Source organism: Salmo salar, chromosome 06, assembly GCF_965601325.2.
Source record: "Salmo salar chromosome 06, fSalSal1, whole genome shotgun sequence".
Taxonomy (NCBI): Eukaryota; Metazoa; Chordata; class Actinopteri; order Salmoniformes; family Salmonidae; genus Salmo; species Salmo salar.
The window spans coordinates 61,789,700-61,812,288 of record NC_138296.1 but is presented as its reverse complement, the minus strand read 5'-3'; the positions used below and the strand labels follow the sequence as shown (position 1 = coordinate 61,812,288).

General features: G+C 41.1%; 1 protein-coding gene across 1 annotated transcript in view; it reads left to right on the top strand.

Moving 5' to 3' along the window:
• The first annotated feature begins 17,287 nt into the window (after nucleotides 1-17,287).
• The window catches only part of LOC106607718 (transcription regulator protein BACH2), a 104,793-nt gene continuing 99,491 nt past the window's right edge, over nucleotides 17,288-22,589 (top strand). The window contains exon 1 of the mRNA XM_014204974.3: nucleotides 17,288-17,570. The gene's annotated coding sequence lies outside the window, so the exon portion shown is untranslated. The remainder of the gene's footprint in view (nucleotides 17,571-22,589) is intronic.

Genomic DNA, 22,589 nt, shown 5'->3' with positions numbered 1-22,589 from the left:
TCAACGTGGAAAATACATTTAGATTTGAAAAAAGTAATCAACCAGTACTGTTTTCATCTAATTTCAACCAGCGTTTTAAACATAAATACACTGACATAAGTACATTGACTTAACCTGATTAACATATTGTTACATCATTCTAATTTCAACATAATCATCAGAACCACAGTACCTGTCAAGTTTGGACACACCTACACACCTTTATTTTTACTATTTTCTATATTGAAGGATAATAGTGAATACATCAAAACTATGAAATAACACATGGAATCATGAAGTAACCAAAAAAGTATTTAAAAAATCCAAATATATTTGAGATTCTTAAAAGTTGTATTTATTTTACCTTCATTTAACTAGGCAAGTAAGTTAAGAACAACTTCTTATTTTCAATGACAGCCTAGGAACAGTGGGTTAACTGCCTTGTTCAGGGGCAGAACGACATACTTTTTTTTACCTTGTCAGCTCGGGGATTTAATCTTGCAACCTTTCGGTTACTAGTCCAACGCTCTAACCACTAGGCTACCTGCCGCCCTAAGTAGCCACCTTTTGCTTTGATGGCAGCTTTCCACACTCTTGACATTCTCTCAACCAGATTCATGAGGTAGTCAACTGGAATGCATTTCAATTAACAGGTCTGCCTTGTTGAAAGTTAATTTGTGGAATTTATTTCCTTCTTAATGTGTTTTAAGTAAATTGGTTGTGTAGTGACAAGGTCAGGGTGGTATACAGAAGATATCCCTATTTGGTAAAAGACCGAGTCCCTATTATTGCAAGAACAGCTCAACTAAGCAAAGAGAAATGACAGTCCATCATTACTTTAAGACATGAAGGTCAGTCAATCCGGAAAGTTTCAAGAACTTTGTTCAAGTGCAGTCGCAAAAACCATCAAGCACTATGATGAAACTGGCTCTCATGAGGACCGCCACAGAAAAGGAAGACCCAGAGTTACCTCTGCAGAGGATAAGTTTGTTAGAGTTATCAGCCTCAGAAATTGCAGCCCAAATAAATGCTTCACAGAGTTCAAGTAACAGACACATCTCAACATCAACTGTTCAGAGGAGACTGCATGAACCAGGCCTTCATGGTCGAATTGCTTTAAAGAAACCACTACTAAAGGACTCCAATAATAAGAAGAGACTTGCATCGGCTAAGAAACACAGCAATGGACATTAGACCGGTGGAAATCTGTCCTTTGGTCTGATGAGTCCAAATTTGACATTTTTGGTTCCAATCGCCGTGTCTGTGAGACGCAGAGTAGGTGAACGGATGATCTCCGCATGTGTAGTTCCCACCGTGAAGCATTAAGGAGGTGTGATAGTGTTGGGGTGCTTTGCTGGTGACACTGTCTGTGATTTATTTATAATTCAATGCACACTTAACCAGCATGGCTACCACAGCATTCTTCAGCGATATGCCATCCCATCTGGTTTGCGCTTAGTGGGACTATAATTTGTTTTACAACAGGACAATAGCCCAACACACCTCCAGGCTGTGTAAGGGCTATTTGACCAAGAAGGAGAGTGATGGAGTGCTGCATCAGATGACCTGGCCTCCACAATCACTCAACCTCAACCCAATTGAGATGGTTTGGGATGGGTTGGACTGCAGAGTGAAGGAAAATCAGCCAACAAGTGCTCAGCATATGTGGGAACTCCTTCAAGACGGTTGGAAAAGCATTCCAGGTGAAGCTGGTTGAGACAATGCCAAGAGTGTGCAAAGCTGTCAAGGCAAAGGGTGGCTACTTTGAAGAATCTAAAATATAAATATATTTTGATTTATCACCTTTTTTGTAACTACATAATTCTATATGTGTTATTTCATAGTTTTGATGTCTTCACTATTATTCAACAATGTAGAAAATAGTAAAAATAAAGAAAAAACCTTAAATGAGTAGACGTGTCCAAACTTTTGACTGGTACCGTATGTATGTTGAAATTGTAGATTTGATTATACATATTTTATTTGACCTTGTTTCAATGTTGATAGTAAAATGATATGTTTGAATCAACGTCATTGTTCCAACATCAATAAAGAGGTACATTGAAATAAAATATGAAGCCACAGTCTAATGGTTTCTGCCTGAACAGTGACTCCTAATGCTCCCCCCTAATGAGGGGTAATGCACTTCAGTGAAAACAAGTCTACCAGTCAGAGGCCTACCTCTATGTACACTGCTCAGCTTTGGAAACAAGCTGTGTTTGATTCAGCTGAGCTATCATGTCAACACATTTAGACAATGATCAGCTTCCATACTAAATAACATTGAATAGTTGAAAGTAACTACACTGACTTTTCTTCCACAAGCTGTATGTGAAAGTAAATTCAGAATGAGGTTGGGTTTATGTAAGCTATATTGACGTCTAACTTGCCCAACAGAATGCACCATCATTTCAATGTGTAGGTAGGTATACTATCATTGATCCATGGTTGATTGGATCTTTAGAAGTTTAGAAGTAATTCCTATAAATAGGATGCCAAATTCATAATATTAATAATACACTTTTACCTTTTGGATATTGTCTTGTATATGAAGGATGGTTGGTTGGTTGATTTCAAATGTAATCTATAAGTTATTAATAGGTTCAATTCACATCTCCATCTCAACCAAATATCTAAGTTTAAGAATAGGACTAAATCAACATTTATTTGAAGTGCATTTAAAGTTTGATTTGATTTCGTACCATTCTTTAACTTAGATGAGCTGGAGATGTGAATCCAACATATCAACATACATTTTTAGGCAAACTGAATATTGACTTTTGATCGCAACTAAATATCAACATTTGAAGGACATGTATCTTCTGCTTGGATAGTATATTATGAATAACATATATAAAATACAATATTAAAAGGCTAAAGTTTCTTATTAATATCATGAATTTGGCATCCTATTTATAGAGCTATTGGTAACTACTAATCTTCCAAAGATTCTATCAACCATGGATTAATCATAGTATTCCTATTATGGTGTGTTTTAGGCAAATCAGATGTCAATGTAGCCTACATAAACCCAACTTCACTCCAAATTGACTTCTACATATAGATTGTGTAAGAAAAGTTAGTGACTTTCAACTATTCAATGTTTATTAGGTAGTCGACGTGTATGTAGTCTATTTTTTATGTTTCTATGTGGAATTTTCAATGCCCTTTCAACATATATATATATATATATATATATATATATATATATAGTTCTGATGATTATGTTAATTGTATCAACTTGTTATTCAGGTTAAGTCAATATGTTTAAGTTTGAACCTAATTTCAATGTTTACAACGCTTATTAAAACGAGATGAAAACAGTACTGGTTGATTACTTTTTTCAAATCCAATCTATTTTCCACGTCGGTTCCACGTCACAAGACGTTGACAAATTAAGTTGAAACAACGTTGATTCAACCAGTGTGTGCCCATTGAAAATACTGCCTCCCTCCCTAGCCGTTCACAATTATCCTCATTAGCATCCGTCTTAAGATAGCCTGGCTGAAAATGTTCAATGGAAAATGATTAGATCTAATGGCAATTAAGCAAAGGACACCCTATTGTATAATTATGTAATGAAATTGACAGTTGTAATGTTCACACATTTTGATGATGTGAAAGATTCAAGCTCTCTGCAAGCATGCGGAGGAAAGGACTGAGAGGATAAGTAAGTATACATTATGCAATTCCTAGTAGGGCTAGCACAATTATCGAATAATCACTTAACCAACAATTATGGATAGTTCACCAAATAGCAGTTGTTCGTTTTTACGTGAAGTGGGTAAAGTTGGCAGTCATTTTACGAGCAAAACGGCACAGGCGGAAACTTTCGTTTCCAAAAGTTCAAAGCGGTCAAAACCATTCGTTTTTGAGACAGAGGTGTCGCCGAAGCTTTGTGGTATGATTAGGTATACAAGCGCAGAACGTTTTTCAACATAAATGCCAATTATAACAATAACTGTGCCTATTTGCATGACAATGTATCGTTACCCCAAAATGCCATGAATGTCACAGCCCTAATTTCTAGTCCTGTTGAGGGTGACAGTGCCATTCTCCCACCAAGACGGAGGCAGAGAAACATGAACAAGAGGTCTCCAATGTGTATGTATGACAGACAAGATGTAACGTGTTGTGATAGAAACAGTAACACCAGGGAAATGTCTGTTGACATGTTATATTTTTTATTTATGTGCTGATAATGTGTTCCCATTGAGATGGTGTTCCCATTGAGGTGACTCGCTGTCTCCTGCACTGTACTCTGTACAGTGTGGGTGAGAGGTGACGTGTCTTATCTTTTATCTTCAATCATGAGAGCTGCATACCGCATCTTCTCCCCAGATGGGTCTGGGCTGGGGAGAGGAAGGAGGGAGGACTGGCTGTATAATACAGGGCTAGCTATATAACAATCCACCATTCCCTTGCACCTTACAATCTGCACATTTTCCTCCACGAAGCAGACAACTACTACCAATAAAACAGTAATCATAATCAAAATATGCATGTGTGTACAATTGTATATGTGACAGAGAGAGAGAGAGAGTGGGAAAGAGGGGAGAGCGCTGAAGCGCTGGCTGTGTTGTGACTGAGTGGGACAGTGCGACAAGCTGTTATTACAGGCCCATGTGACTGACAGCGTGTGGGCGAAAAGCAATTGCATTCAAGCATGCGTGTGGTGACGACGGCCTCTAGGGGAGCAGATGTGTAGAAGACCGAGACTCTCAGACAGAGAGAGAGAGAGAGAGAGAGACGGGCAGCTCAAAATGTGATGACTTATCACTCACACCCCATTCACTCTGTTTGTTTACCCGGCCCGTTCATCGACAGAGCAACGAGCGAGCGTGGTGATGACGGCACTGTCTTAAAGGATTTCACCTGTTTAGGCACACGGCAAGCAGCTTAGAGCACAGTGCATATAGGTCCACTTCCCATGTAAACAGCCCGTGCAACCCCGCTGAGTCTGACTAGAGTCTAGACTAAACAGGGAGCTTCTCTGTTTACTGCGCTATCCAGGCACACGGTGAATTCTTCAAAAGCATCGGTGTATAAACTCCTTATCAACACAAGACTTGTGTCATGGCTATACCCTCTCCAGCTTATCTGCTTAAATACTTTTTCCTGGGTGGAACTGGCAGCCACTCAGAAATTCCTGTGACTGCTCCTCCCTCCCTCACTGGCCAGAACACACATCAGTGGCTACAACTGGTATTAAACAAAGCTCTGTAACTGTTTGGGTTTGTTTAGACCATATGGGTGATTGAGGGTTCTGCTTATGAGCCAAGGCATTGGTTTGGCATTGGTGTGAACCCTGCAACCCCAGCCTCACCGCCCACGCACATGCACACACTTGTCCACACTCGATGAACATAAAATAACAATCTGTCAGCCAAGGAAGTTCTAGTTTTTATTTTTCCATCTCAAAGGTAAAGAGATAAAAAATGTAAACCAACTCAAACTGCCAGACAAGTATTGTATGAGGCCTGGGGCAGGAACTGACTGTCTGTTATTATGTTTGAATGTGTGTCACCTGTTCTGAAGGTAACCTGAGCCAGGGAAGTTGTTCTGTGGCAGGCTTTGTTATGAATGGCGGTAGAACGGTCCCCGGGGCACTGTTAGAGCTACTGTAATTGACGTAATCAAGGTATTTGGCTTTGGGTCTCATGCTAGCTGACAACAAGGCTGCGTTTACGTCTGTGCCTAGGTCTGAGCTTGCCGTACTCCTTAGCCAGCAAATTCATGGATGATTTCTGTCTCTGGGTCCTATCGTTCGACCGCAAAAACCCAATGAATCCCTTTGAAATGAGTCATCCCTCCACGCACTAAGATGTGACTGTTTGACCGACTTGTCTCTCTCAGTTTGTACAGAGCTTTTGTTTCTGGTTTTACTCCGAATACTTTTGCTATGAGTCACTCATTTCAACAAATGCAGGAATATACAGGCTTAGCTTGCGATGTAGTAGTGTATATACTGTACCTTTTAAATATACAGTGTATACATGAAGTATAAACAAAGTATAAGTAATGCATGTAATTAATAAACATCAAAAGCCATTAGTGTGTATGTTCTACTCTTTCCAAGAACTGCATTTTCAAGACGGCATTTCAGCGAGGTGACTCTCCCTGAATGTACTGTATGTAGATATACAACTCCTGTGTGGTCTGTCTGGATTGCTCTGAGGTACATCAGTTCATCTGAGTACAGAACACAATAATGGGATAGTATGCAGTCCCAGAAGAGTTTAAATGTACTTTTCAAGATTTCTCAAAATTCTATCGTTGTATCTGTATTCACTTATCTCTAGTTTGTGAAAATGGTTTCCTCATAATGGATTGCCTTCGGCCTATTGTTTATGCAACTCAACACAAAACAACATTCCTCCCTGTTGAGCAATCCCTGCAACTGCCTTTTCCTCACCACTGAAAGTTCATGGTCTGTCAGATTCCACTCCGCTCTGTGGGTGAGTTGAGTCAAACCTTTCTGTAGTGTCTCACTACACTATGCTGCCATACCTCCGATGTCTTGCCTGAATGTCAGACACAGAACATGCTGTCTGGATTAGCTCGAATTAGTCTTCCTGACATAAACTTCAGTGTTTGTCCCCAGTGAAGGCGGGAAACCAAGGCCTTGCCATCCCCACTTTAGACTCCTTATATATTCCACAGACGTTTGAAATGCACTTGTCCCCGTGCACTTTTGAGCATTCTCAGCATAGGCAAGATGTTGACTTCAGGAGCATTGTCTGCTGAGACAAAAGAGTGAGCCCTGTCTGTCTGTCTCTCAGTGCTAAGATATGGGACACCTTCCCTCTGGAGGCCCCCAGCCCAGCTTTGGTGCTAAACCATTTGGATGGGTATTAAAAGCTTCAGATGTCCTGAAGGTTTCTGTGGATGAATATGAATATGAATGTCTTCTCTAATCTGCTGGATTACTTTGGGTTTGTCAAATGGTGTGTCTCTGGCCTCCCATAAATCTTTCCTTCACGGACATCCTTGTCTCCTCCTCACAAAATGTCTCACTTCACACGTTTCCTGTCTTTTTTCCTCTAACAAGGATCAGTTCATTTTGACCATTTAACATTTAGTACTTATTATCTCAAATGTAAGTTTAACTTTTGTGTGGGTTACACATTGACTCTAAAATTACAATCATGCGTGTTGCTTTATCCTAAAGGCAAACGAAGAAGAGCAAGATCAACCATGACCTGACGCAGATGTCTGACCATGGAACTCAAAAACATCCACTTGTCATGGGCAGAGGCAAAGAAAGTAGCCCAAGACCGACAGCATTGGAGATCTTTAGTACGAGTCCTATGTTCCTACAGGAATGAAGGTGGTTAAGTAAGTAATTCTGCTTCCTATTTAATTGACACAGTACAGTAAAGGGGCAAATATGCATCTGGGGGTGGCCTACAATTACTCATGCACACAAAAGCCACCCTGTAACAACGGTTAATGTTATAACTCTGGTTTATGTAATAACTTTGAGATTTTTTGATGTAATAAAACCAGTTAATAATACTGGTTTAATGTAATAACTTGCCGTTTAACGTAATAAAAGGTTGAACGGTTTATGTAATACCTTTTTCTGCTAAATGTAATGTTATTACATTAAATGGTAGTTATTACATTAACCAGTGAGTAAAAACATATTTTTATTAATAATGTAATAACTTCAACCAATCACGTAATAGCATAACAAAATCTAGGTTCTTATGTACTACAGTACTTCCCTCAATTTGATGCACATACCAGCACCCACTGCCAATTACAACACAAACAAACTCATGCACATCATACAGGAATACTCATACATAGAGGCACTCACAAGCACACATGTACAGTCACACACACACACACACACACACACACACACACACACACACACACACACACACACACACACACACACACACACACACACACACACACACACACACACACACACATAAAAGCTGCAATAGAACACACCTTTACTTAGTTTCGGATTCAATCCGATAATTTACTAAATTGTTGAACGGTTAATGTAATAACTATGTCAGGTAGTTAGTACGTTATCAGGTGAGTAGCAACGTTTTTGATGAATAATGTAATAACTTCAACCGATCATGTAGGTATTATTTCCCTTATTTTGATGGACATCGATGGAGTAGTCCCAAAAGTACAAAACTCATCAATCTGGCAGTCCAGGCAGGCTCAAGCAGCTTAAAGTAACTATTTGACGGATTTCAAATGCTATTTGAACCCAGATCTGGATGGCATCAGGGCAAATGCTGTCATTTTAGCATGTTGAGTAACCTTGCCTGAAACCTGAAGAGCATTAGCTCCACAAGCTAACCCCGTCTTGTGCTACGCATAACTAACCCAGTCAGTAACACCAGCAACCATCCAGCTCAGTCTCACCAGACATTTCTACTATAAAATAACAACCAATCATTGACAATGCATTACCGCGAGGTTGATCGTTTCTGGTTCATTCCTTCCTGTAGGCTAGCAATTAGGATTTAGAAGATCAAGGTCAATCAAAATCTAAATGTCTCAGAAAAGTATATCAGATTTCTTCAATCCTGGTATAGCCAACCAAAAACACCCGCCATCAGCCTCAGTTCTTTGAAATCGGTGGATCTGGTGCATTCAGAAATGGAGAGAAGATTCAACCAGAAAGGGCTAGGGATATCAGCAAGATGAGAACAAAAACCTAATTAACGCTGCAAATGGAAGCACAACTCAACTGGATGCACAGTCCCTTGACTCCCTTCACCCCCCCATGCAGCTATACACAGGCCACCTGCTGCTCTAAGTCCACATGTTGGGAGACATCACAAAAAATACCCCATGCAGCAGTCCCAGAGGATGCTTCATCTGTTAAGGTGGCGCCGAAGAGGATGGCTGACGTTTTACATGCCCGTAACCAATTGTGCTATTTTGTTCTCTTTTTTTTGCGTTATTTGTAACTTATTTTTTTACTTATTTTGTATATAATGTTGCTGCTACCGTCTCTTATGACCGAAAATAACTTCAGGACATCAGAACTGGGATTACTCACCACGAACTGGAAGAAGCATTTTCCTTTAACGAGTCCGACGAGAAAGATATACTGCTCTCCCGGGAACAGGCCCAGATGCCCATCATTTGCGTGAAGAAAAGACGGAGGAAAAGAGGGCGCAGATTGGGCTGCCTTTTGAGAATCCGTAGGCGAGCGAGTAAACTCTCACTGCCATCAATTCTACTTGCTAACATGCAGTCATTGGAAAATAAAATTGATGACCTACGATTACGATTATCCTACCAACGGGACATTAAGAACTGTAAAATCTTAAATTTCACCGAGTCGTGGCTGACACGGGTTAATATAGAGCTGGAGGGATTTTCAATGCACCGGCAGAACAGAGAAGCTACGTCTGGTAAGATGAGGGGTGGGGGTGTGTCTCTTTTTGTCAATAACAGCTGGTGCGCGATGTCTAATATTGCTCGCCTGAGGTAGGATACCTTATGATAAACTGTAGACCACACTATCTACCAAGAGAGTTCTCATCTATATTATTCATAGCCATCTATTTACCACCACAGACCGATGCTGGCACTAAGACCACACTCAACCAACTCTATAAGGCCATAAGCAAACAAGAAAATGCTCACCCAGAAGCGGCGCTCCTAGTGGCCGGGGACTTTAATGCAGGCAAACTTAAATCAGTTTTACCACATTTTTACCAGAATGTCACATGTGCAACCAGAGGGAAAAAACTCTAGACCACCTTTACTCCACACACAGAGATGCACACAAAGCTCTTCACCGCCCTCCATTTTGGCAAATCTGACCATAATTCTATCCTCCTGATTCCTGCTTACAAGCAAAAACTAAAGCAGGAATTACCAGTTACTCGCTCAATACAGTAGGGGTCAGATGACGCAGATGCTACACTACAGGATTGTTTTGCTAGCACTGACTGGAATATGTTCCGCAATTCATCCAATGGCATTCAGGAGTATACCACCTCAGTCATCGGCTTCATCAAAAAGTGCATCGACGACGTCGTCCCCACAGTGACAGTACGTACATATCCCAACCAGAAGCCATGGATTACAGGCAACATCCGCATCGAGCTAAAGGCTAGAGCTGCCGCTTTCAAGGAGCGGGACACTAATCCGGACACTTATAAGAAATCCCGCTATGTCCTCAGATGAACCATCAAACAAGAAAAGCGTCAATACAGGATTAAGATTGAATCCTATTACACCGGCTCTGATGCTCGTCGGATGTGGCAGGGCTTGAAAACTATTACGAACTACAAAGGGAAACCCAGACACGAGCTGCCAAGTGACGCGAGCCTACCAGACGAGCTAAATGCCTTTTATGCTCGCTTCGAAGGCAAGCAACACTGAAGCATGCACAAGAGCACCAGCTGTTCTGTATGACTGTGTGATAGTGGAGCGGGTCGAGAGTTTCAAGTTCCTTGGTGTCCACATCACCAACGATCTATCATTGTCCAAACACACCAAGACAGTCGTGAACAGGGCACGACAAAACCTTTTCCCCCTCAGGAGACTGAAAAGATTTGGCATGGGTCCCCAGATCCTCAAAAAGTTCTACAGCTGCACCATCGAGAGCATCCTGACTGGTTGTATCACCACCTGGTATGGCAACTGCTCGGCATCTGACCATAAGGTGCTACAGAGGGTAGTGCGTACGGCCTAGTACATCACTGGGGCCAAGCTTCCTGCAATCCAGGACCTATATAATAGGCGGTATCAGAGGAAAGCCCATAAAATTGTCAGAGACTCCAGTTTTCTCTGCTATCGTACGGCAAGCGGTACTGGAGCGCTACCTACATGTACAAATTACCTCTAACCTGTACCCGCACACTGACTCTGTACCGGTACCCCCTGTATATAGCCTCGTTATTGTTATGATATTTTGTTACTTTTTATAATTTTTTACTTTAATTTATTTGGTAAATATTTTCTTAACTCTTCTTGAACTGCACTGTTGGTTAAGGGCTTGTAAGTAAGCATTTCACGGTAAGGTCTACACTTGTATTCGGCGAATGTGACAAATAAGGTTTGATTTGATTTGAGCTCTGGCCCAACTTCACCCACAAACGAGAGGTCTCTTCAGAGAAGTAGAAACCCTAATCAAACTGTGCCTCTGTCTTCCGATCGCTGTTGCGTCCTCGGAGAGGATAGTGTGTTGCCTACTCTTGTGCTTTATGCGCAAAAGCTTGTGGATAGTATGGTGTTGGCTACTGAAATTAGTCAACTGTGCTTTTTCTCTTTAATGCAGTTGTTGTGTTGTGGTTTGTTGAGCAATTATTTCTAACGATTGTGTGCTTTGGTGGGAGGTTCTGTTGATAAGTGGGTTAACTTTGCTGGAATTAGTTGGGTGGCATCGGCCCAATTCTGCATGGAGAGTTCTCAGCTCTGTTTTGTAAGCGGTGCGCTCATGATTTACACTCTTATCTATTCAGTTGTGATGGATAGGAGTCGTACACATGCTCTGCTGTTTGATACACAGTTTAGTTTGAGTTGAGTCGGGTCTCTCTCTCTCTCTCCCTCCTATGGCCCTCTCCCTGTCTCTCTCTCTGCCGCTTTTCTTCTCTCCACCTTGTGGTGGATATCAAGTGATCTGGAGTAGTGCTCACAATTAGACTTTCACTTTTTCTACTAGTTTACTATTCTCAACTTGGCGAAAAGGGAATGGGAACAATATCAAATAAGGGACATGGCACTCTTTCGCCCTCAACTCGTAGGACTGCTCCGGCCAAACACGTAGGTATAGGCTTATAGCCCACCGCACAGCCCAGCCTGTGCTCGATCGATCGAGGTGAGCACTTTTTTCCACGATGGCTTGCATAGATGTCCATGGTCCTGAAACCGTCTCTCATACACACCCATTGTAATTATGCAGTACCAAGAAATATGCGTGCTGTTCACAACAGGCTTTTTTGCAAAGAGCCATGATATGAAATTAACTTAGGCTGCAGTAATACTTTTACCAAGTCTTGTCCTACTAATCACATTGGGAATAGTATTTTGTTGTTAGTCTGCATAGTTGCAATACTTTATTATAAAGGTGATATATATATATATATATATATATATATATATATATTTTTTTTTTTACTCAAAACAACTTCCCGCGGCTATGGACTGTACCCAACCCTATGACACACCAAATACAGAACAGGCTTGGCGTAGAAAACGGTCAGCCTTGCCATTGTAACAGTTTAGGGGCAAAGTGCCTTACTCATGGCCACCAAGGCAGTAGGCGATTGCACCTGAAAAGTGATTTAGGTGTAATTAAACTTATCTGAGACCTAAAGATTTGTGTAAGCTCCCTGATCTAATGCCCAAGCTTAAGCTTAGCAGGGTAACACAGTCTTGTGGCCTGCAGGAGACCTACACTACATGACCAAAAGTATGTGGACGACCTGCTTGTCGAACATCTCATTCTATTAATATGGGGTTGGTCCCCCCCTTTGCTGCTATAACAGCCTCCACTCTTCTGGGAAGGCTTTCCATTAGATGTTGAAACATTGCTGAGGGGACTTGCTTCTATTCAGCCACAAGAGCATTAGTGAGATCGGGCACTGATGTTGGGTGATTAGGCCTGGCTCCCAGTCAGCGTTCCAATTCATCCCAAAGGTGTTCGATGCGGTTGAGGTCAGGGCACTGTGCAGGCCAGTCAAGTTCTTCCACACTGGACAAACCATTTCTGTATGGACCTCACCTTGTGCATGGGGGCATTGTAATGCTGAAACAGGAAAGGGCTTCTCCAAACTGTTGCCACAAAGTTGGAAGCACAGAATCATCTTGAATGTCATTGTATGCTGTAGCGTTAAGATTTCCCTTCACTGGAACTAAGGGGGCTAGCCTGACCATGAAAAACAGCCCCGGACCATTATTCCTCCTCCACCAAACTTTACAGTTGGCACTATGCATTCTGGCAGGTAGTGTTCTCCTGGCATCCGCCAAACCCAGATTCGCCCGTCGGACTGCCAGATGGTGAAACGTGATTCAATTCTCCAGAGTCCAATGGTGGCAAGCTTTACACCACTCCAGTCGACACTTGGCAGCTAACGCTTGGCATTGCGCATGGTGATCTTAGGCTTTTGTGCAGCTGCTCGGCCATGGAAAGCCATTTCATGAAGCTCCCGACTAACAGTTAATGTGCTGACGTTGCTTCAAGAGGCAGTTTTGAACTTGGTAGTGAGTGTTGCAACCGAGGACAGACAATTTTTACGTGCTGCGCACTTCATCACTGAGCAGTCCCGTTCTGTGAGCTTGTGTTGCCTACCACTTCGCGTCTGAGTCGTTGTTGCTACTAGACATTTTCACTTCACAATAACAGCACTTACAGTTGACCGGGGCAGCCCTAGAAGGGCAAAATTTTTATGAACTGACTTGTTGGAAAGGTGCCATCCTATGACAGTGCCACGTTGAAGGTCACTGAGCTCTTCAGTAAGGCCATTCTACCGCCAATGTTTGTCTATGGAGATTGCATGGCTATGTGCTCGATTTTATACACCTGTCAGCAACGGGTGTTGCTGAATTAGCCAAATCCACGAATTTGAAGGGTTGTCCACATACTTTTGTATATATAGTGTAGGTTAGACACCAGTCTGTCCCATTGGTGCTGTGACCTGGATAGGTATCTGTGAGGAGTTGAAATGGGTGGTGGGGTGTAACGAAGGTGGTTCTGTAAACTATTCTTGTTGTGTGTTTAGAAACCTTTTTTGATACCTAAAGAGATTAATTTGGTAGTAACTGTAAGGTTGCCGTTTTGGGCTGACAGGCTAAATCTGGCAGGTGTGAGCCAGACAGTTGCTGGTGTCATTGACTAAGTTCAAACTTGGGTCACTTCTTACCTTGCCGAACTATAGGCATGTTGCCTAGAGGTTAGAGGGGGGCAAACAACCAGAGGTTTTCTGGTTTGAATCCCAGGTCCGATTGGAAAAATCTAGTCTTTGTGAACCGGCAAATGGAGGGTTTCTGGTGTCTAATCCTAGATGCCATATCCTGTCATTGTGCCCTTGAGCAAGGCACAACCACAAAACGGCTCTGAAGTGTAATATTTTTGTATCTTGGGGGAGCTAACACAAGTCTTCAGGTCTCACACGAGGTTACTCAACATGCAATTGTGGTTCACCAAACTACAGATGTAGGATCTTAATTAAACCAGTTTCTCACAGCAGGAAAATAATCCTGCAGCAACAGGAAATGTGAAATATTGTGTGAATTCTAATTAATATAACTTTTTGTAGAAAAATCAAGTCAAAAACAAGGTGATCAAATTAAGATCTTATATCTGTACCAAACCACCTCTGTTACACTTCCGGGCACAGACTAGATTCTAACCCGGTCTACCACAAGGTCTCTCTAGCCCTGTCTACCACAAGGTCTCTCTAACCCGGTCTACCACAAGGTCTCAAGCAAGGTACTCATCCTGATATACATCCTGTTGTGTGTATGGTGTCAGGCCGTAGGTACTGTGATAGCAAAAAGGCATGTTCCAGATGAACAATGGCCAGGATTCCATTCGAGTCTTGGAAGAGCTGAGTTGTAGCACGGTTGACATTAAAGGTTTGAGCAGACATCTGCAGCGTTTACTGAATGCGATCTTCGCGACAAGAGTCGAATTGCCTTTAAATGGTGGATAGCCGAAAAGGGCCGATCGGACTGAATCCCAGCCAAAATTCAACCTGGGGCGGCAGGTAGCCTAGAGGTTAGAGCGTTGGACTAGTAACCGAGAGGTTGCAAAATCAAATCCCCGAGCTGTCAAGGTAAAAATCTGTCGTTCTACCCCTGAACAAGGCAGTTAACCCACTGTTCCTAAGCTGTCATTGAAAATAAGATTTTTTTTCTTAACTGACTTGCCTAGTTAAATAAAGGTAAAATAAAAATAAATTAAATAAATTAAAGATGTGTTCTATTGAAACTTTTATTAGAAAAATTTATGTCAGGAATGGATTTGTAAAGGTTTCATGAATGGCAATCTATAATCAAGTAAAGCGTTACACCGTGTGTGTGTGTGTGTGTGTGTGTGTGTGTGTGTGTGTGTGTGTGTGTGTGTGTGTGTGTGTGTGTGTGTGTGTGTGTGTGTGTGTGTGTGTGTGTGTGTGTGTGTGTGTGTGTGTGTGTGTGTGTGTGTGTACATTTCAATGTGTGCTTGTGATTGCCTCTACAGTGTGAGTGAATATTCCTGTATAATGTGCATGAGTTTGTTTGTTTTGCAATTGGCAGTGGGTGGTGATATGTGCATCAAATTGAGGAAAGTATAAGGCTACATAAAAACATTTATTTGGTATGTTATTACTTGATTGAAGTTATTCAATTATTCATCAAAAAAGTTGCTACTCGCCGATTATTGTAATAACCACCTGTTAATGTACTGACGTATTACATTTAGCAGGAAAAGTTATTACGTTAAAGTTCACCATTTTATTATGTCAACAGGCAAGTTATCTTAACCTTTTCGTTCCATAACAAATCTAAAAGGTATTACAAATAGAACATTTATTACATTAACGCTGTTCGTACATTAACCATTGTTACACACCCCCTGAGTCTACCATAGTTTACATCAAGAGCAGTACATAATCTAATCTAGTCTGCTGTCTAACATACCATTGCAAGCCTGGCAAGAGGCTGCTATGAGCCTGTCTACTTGGAATCAATTGTCCCTATCTGTGGGAGTGTGCTGAACTATCCAATAACTATGCAATCCTTTGTCATTTCCAGAGATATCCCTCGCAGGGAATGTGTTTTATTGTTTGTGATGCTGTGCAGCTGAAAGTATTGAGAAATATCCCACAGGCATCTATGAAAAATCATCATGCATTTATTGTTTGCAGGAATCATCTTTTTGAGGAGCACACAGATGCTCAGGCAGGCTTCTAGATGAATTGTAATATTAGTTTGTTGAGCTGTGTAATAGAACTGGGGAACCGTATAGACCTACACTAGGTCCACCATTTCAGGTTTCAAGTCCCAGTACAATACATCTCAAATAACATGTTTAATGTGTTTTCTTCCGTTTCAAATGTAAGTCTTATGTCACTCATAATAATATGTTGTTCCCATATTGCTCTGCTGTTGCATAAACAAATGCCTGTTGGTATTTTAATGTCCCTACCACCAGTGAGACACTTGCAGCAACATGGGGTGTTACAGCACTTATCGAGTGCCACTGTAAAATGTCGAGTGAGTGAACTGAATATATTGGGATGAAAACTAAAAGCTGTCTGTCTGTAGCATCATGATCATGCATAATTACATGCAAACTCCCCCGAGGAAGAATCTTACATTATAAATGAAAACATTTCCAGCCAAAGCTCTCTTGTACAAACAGTATGTGGGCTGATCCAGAACAAAACGTGCCTGAGTAACATGCCTCATGTTCTACCGCCAGCTTCCCTCCGTGCCTACACTTTGGTCCTGAACAACAACATGGGTTTACTCGTCCAAGATCTACGTAAGAATGTATGTTCTCTCTAGTAAAAGAAAGTTGCTGTTCTAGAGTGAACTGTAGGCAAGGCTAATCTTTGTTCCTTGATTTGGAAATTCTCATTGGTAATAAAGTAATTATAAGTATATTATTCAATTCAAAAGGCTAGTGTCTTATATCTGGTTTAAATATCCTCCTTTGTAAAGGAATATATATATTTAGAACTCTAACTATGCCCATCCTTTCAGCTTTTGTGCATGTTCCTTAATTGCTCGGTATATTGTATTAGTCATGGCAATATCACAACTGGCCAGGAAGTCCCATAGGGCAGCGCACAATTATTGTTATTTTTTATTTAACTTTTATTTTGCTAGGCAAGTCAGTTGAGAACACATTCGTATTTTCAATGACGGCCTAGGAATACTGGGTTAATTGCCTTGTTCAGGGGTAGAACGACAGATTCTTACCTTGTCAGTTCAGGGATTCGATCTTGCAACCTTTCGGTTACAAGTCCAACGCCCTAACCACTAGGCTACCTGCCGCCCTGCGTCAGGGGAGTAGGCCGTCCCCCCGTCAGGGGGTAGGCCGTCATTGTAAATAAGAATTTGTTCTTAACTGACTTGTCTAGTTAAATAAAGGTTAAATAAAAAATCAAATACAACTGCTCATATTGACAGAAGCTGCTTGTACAGATTAGGGTCGCGCGCTGCGCGTACTCGAAATAGGAATTCACAAACCTCAACTGCGGACATTTTTTTTGAGTATGTGCCTACTGCCCGGGGCACCAACGCAATCTGCACCGCGTAATGTTGTGAATGAGGGCTAGAATGACGTCAGTGGCCCAATGTCAACAATGTAGCCATTCAGAGTAGGCGTTCCATTCGAGTGTAATAAACAGCGGAGACGGAGCAGCACGCTGCACAGGATCATCACACACACTGACATTTGCTGAAGAAGAAGAACAACACTTTTTATAACCACAAAACTTAATATAAAATAGAAAGAAAGAAACGAATAGTGTAAAGTAAAGGTATTCTCCCTGCAGTCGGGGGCTTTAGGAAACTGCAACGAAGTCACCATGTGATAAAAAAAAATATTTGGTAAACGGACAAAAAGGCTGGATTACAGGAAAACAAGCGAAAGTTAAAAGGTGAGCTGCATGCATATTTCAACCATTTAACTGAAATGTGTTATCGAATGTCTTAATTATTGAATTATTGTGCAAGTGCTCGAATAGACTATAGTATGTTTATAACGGCGAATGGAGTTCCAAACTTATACGTTGAGGGGACTGTTAATGTTTGGAGTTCGAAGATATGAAAACCTCTCCAAAAGAATACATGCATAAATCTCCAACACTTGGCGGCATGCCTCAGATCATTTTTGCCTGGTTGTAGCTATTAGGCTAGTTTTGATTGTGAACACTCGTTTTAAGAGTGAAACATAAGGCTACCACATCCTGTAAAGATCTGAGTCAGTCCGATTTGAGCTCCCTCCGATTTGAGAGCAGTGAATGCATTGCTATCCTGGAGGAGGAGGAGGCACGTCGGAGTGAGTGTCTGGGTTAGGCATGACTCTTGTTTTCGCTGAGAGAAAAGAAGCTGTCACTTGCAAAGGCCTTAACCGTTTAATTGGCCATGGCAAAGGCAAATACCCCCAGTCCGAATTCCCGCCCTCATTCACTGCAGAAATGAACTCGGAGTGATTCAAATGTGCAATGCAATTAAACTTAAAACGAGTATAGTTTACACATTAACGATTAGGCTACTTTAACTGACAAATTATATTGACGATAATAATGATTACGATTAGTATAATTATTGTTAGGCTAGTATTATGTTATTTAGTAATTATATTATATTCTTTAAAGCTACCGAATGTGCTCCTGCGACGAATCGGATGTTAAAAAATACTTTACTAGCACACATTTTACAGTGCAACTTGTTGCTTTTGAGTAACAAAAGCAATTTGGCAACAGTTGGCCAAACTGCACTCATGTAAAACTAGTATCCATTATACTACAATCACCCCGTTAATCCACAGAAAATCAGCGAAATATTTGCTGTGTAAGGACTGCGAGCTTTATTTGGTTCAGCAGCCAATGCAATCGGCTCAATAGCCGGAGGGTGCCATTTAAAGAGCCAGAGCATATATTTCAATGAAACTGGGGGGATTTGATCCCCCTCTCCATATTTGCATTATAGTCCTAACTCAAGTTTAATTGAAGTTACATGTGTTTACAATAGCTCATATCTTCGGCCTAGTCTCATAGCAGCCCAGCATTTCCTACAGCAATGTGGCTTGAGAAACGATATACTGTATAGCCTACCTGCCACAAAAGCTTCGCCTTTACGCACGGACGGTCCTCGTACTTTGTCATCGCTCACTTTGCATTGGCAACAACGTGGAGGGCATTATTGCCGTTATACATATTTAACCTATTTCCCATCATTTCATTATTTCTATTCAATGTTTTTATTGACGTTTTAATTGACGATGGGATAATTGGTGCAGTGACTTAGCGGCTTTGTCCTCATTTGAAATCACCGACGGAAAGCGGCTCTTGATCCGTGCATTAGGCTACTATAGTTTACACATCTCTCTCGCATGCTGTGCAAAGGCGACCACGTTTGCTGCGCTGTGCTGTAATAAGAATGTGTCATGTGTGTTCTCTCCGCGCCGCACATTTAGGCTATCTGGGATTGCGATGCGTTGGCTATTTCCAAAGAATGACACAATAGCCTTACAAAACAACTAACTCATAATCTCTAACATCGGCCATGCGTTGTCATATGAGAATATGTCTGGAAAAAATAAGCGTTGCGTTTCAAATGAATGATGTTGACATTTTAATGCAGTGTTACCGCAGTTTGTAGCCTATAGCAGTGTGACATGCACCCAGAGGATCAAGACATTCCTTTGTCTACTAGTGCATTTGAACCGAACTGCTCATGCCACGGAATAACAGTGGCTGATTGTGCCATGAATGTGCGCGTTGAAAATATGTTTTCAGTGATCATTCATGATTTGGACTGATGTATGTAATTTTGAAAACTAATTTCCCATAAAATTGAGCCTCAACGCTTGAGAAGGCTATAACACCATTATAACTCATAGGCCTAGGTATAGCCTATCTACTTGGATTACATTTCCTCTGTTCTTGAACCAAGAAACACCAACAGTAGAAAATATACACTTTTAAACTATGCCTCTATCCCATTGGTGTAATTGAAGCGCATTGTATCAATCAAGATTGCAAAGTACGCTATGTAGCACTTGTGTAATCATGTGCTGCAGATATGATTCCATTGTTCTGCTGTCTTTATCTTCTGTACATGCGCATGCTTCCCCTATTAGTGTCAGTGTATGCTTCACTTTCCCAGTGAATCTGAATCTATCATTTGAGGCATTGACAGTGAACCTTGGCTGGATACAGTATATGATGCAATATCACACCAACAACCTACATCAGAAATGATATAGCCTATTTTGTTTTTGTGCTTTGATGAATTGGTTTTGGTTGGAACAGTTCTTTCCTTTATACGTTTTTTTTGTTGTTGTTGCATTATTGTAACTGTTTTCAACAGCTTTTTACAGTCAAAGTAATTATGAGAGTCAGTTACTTATATTACCTAGAAGACAAAGAAGAAAAAAGCATATACCTTATATTCCAATATTATCATAAAATCCAAGTTTCCCCTCACAACTCACCGTTCATCACATAATGACAGACATGATAACTGGTCAATGTCCCTCTCATGCATTGATTGACTATAGGGAAGTTGTCTCAATTTGACTGGTCCCGTCTCAAATGGCACCCTTTTCCATACACAGTGCACTACATTTGACTAACCTTTGATCTGGTCAAATGGTGTGCACTATGTAGGAAATAGGGTGCCATTTGTGACGTAAACAGATTGTTTGGGGATTCACACATAATGAGTCCCAGAGGGTTCCCTCCCAGCGCCTAACCACCGCTGAAATCCCACACTTGAACAAGATCTCTTCACCTGACACTGTTTGTCCCTCCCATGCAGACTTTCCATTCTCATTCTACGTCCTTAAACGCAGAAGTACCAGGCCTACATACTAACTCCTCTTTGTGTTTCCTTTGCTTTGTGGTAATCAACCCTATTATGTTCCATCAATAATGGTGTCTTATGTTGCCATGTTAGCAATGCCCTGTACCTTGCATGTATTTAAAACAACCACACAAAAAAAAAACACGTTGTTGTCCTTGGAGTAGGCTAAGAGCACTCCAAAGTTAATGATTCATGAAATCACACTTTCCCATTTTCTTTTGCGCTGTGATTTGTCAGGTGATTAAGACCTAGAATAGCACTACTTATCATGAATTTGGTTGAATAATCAAGAAAAATCTGTTTCAATGTATTTATGCACCCGCAGTGCCAAGAAAAAGTATGTGAACCCTTTGGAATTACTTGGACTTCTGCATAAATTGGTCATAAAATGTGATCTTATCTTCATCCAAGTCACAACAATAGACAAACACAGTCTGCTTAAACTAATAACACACAAACAATTATAGGTTTTCATGTCTTTATTGAACACACTGTGTAAACATTCACAGTGCAGGGTGGGAAAAGTATGTGAACTTTTGGATTTAATAACTGGTTGACCCTCCATTGACAGCAATAAACTCAACCAAACGTTTTCTGTAGTTGCGGATCAGATCTGCACAACGGTCAGGTGGAATATTTTCCACTTTACAAAACTGTTTCAGTTCAGCAATATTCTTGGGATGTCTGGTGTGAACCGCTCTCTTGAGGTCATGCCACAGCATCTCAATCGGGTTGAGGTCAGGACTCTGACTGGGCCACTCCAGAAGGAGTATTTTCTTCTGTTGTTGATTTACTTCAGTGTTTTGGGTCGTTGTCCTGTTGCATCACCCAACTTCTGTTGAGCTTTAATTCGCAGACAGATAGCCTTGCATTCTCCTTCAAAATGTCTTGATAAACTTGGGAATTCATTTTTCCGTCGATGATAGCAAGCTGTCCAGGCCCTGTCCAGGCCCAAACTATGACGCTGCCATCTACCATACTTTACAGTTGGGATGAGGTTTTGACGTTGATGTGCTGTGCCTTTTTTTCTCCACACCTAGTGTTGTGTGTTTCTTCCAAACAACTCAACTGTAGTTTCATCTGTCCACAGAATATTTTGCCAGTAGCGCTGTGGAACATCCAGGTGCTCTTTTACAAACTTCAGACGTGCAGCAATGTTTTTTTTTTAACAGCAGTGGCTTCCGTGGTGTCCTCCCATGAAGACCATTCTTGTTTAGTGTTTTACGTATCGCAGACTCGTCAACAGAGATGTTAGCATGTTCCAGAGATTTCTGTAAGTCTTTAGCTGACACTTTAGCTGATTCTTCTTAACATCATTGAGCATTCTGCGCTCTACACTTGCAGTCATTTTTGCAGGACGGCCACTCCTAGGGAGAGTAGCAACAGTGCTGAACTTTCTCCATTTATAGACAATTTGTCTTACCGTGGACTGATGAACATCAAGGCTTTTAGAGATACTTTTGTAACCCTTTCCAGCTTTATGCAAGTCTTCTGAGATCTCTTTTGTTTGAGGCATGGTTCACATCAGGCATACTCAAATTTTGTGAATGTTTTTTATAGGGCAGGGCAGCTCTAACCAACATCTCCAATCTCGTCTCATTGATTGGACTCCAGGTTAGCTGACTCCAGACTCCAATTAGCTTTTGGAGAAGTCATTAACCTAGGGGTTCACATACGTTTTTCAACCCACACTGTGAATGTTTAAATTATGTATTCAATATAGACAAGAAAAATACAATCATTTGTGTGTTATTAGTTTAAGCACACTATGTTTGTCTATTGTTGTGATCAAATTTGATGGCCAATTTATGCAGAAATCCAGGTAATTCCAAAGGCTTCACATACTTTTTCTTGTTCTTATTCTTTTTCTTATTATTCGGTAGATTATGCACATGAATGAATGGAACTGTCTGTAGGAAAATAAATAGGTGTTTTTTACGAGGTAACAATCAAAAGGCAATGAGATGTATCTGTCTTGAGCAAGTTTTCACACATACAACTTGGTTTTCGGCATCATTAAAGGGGCAGTCTGCAGCTGCTATATACATTTTTTGGCATATAAATTATAAATGCTATATACCCATTGA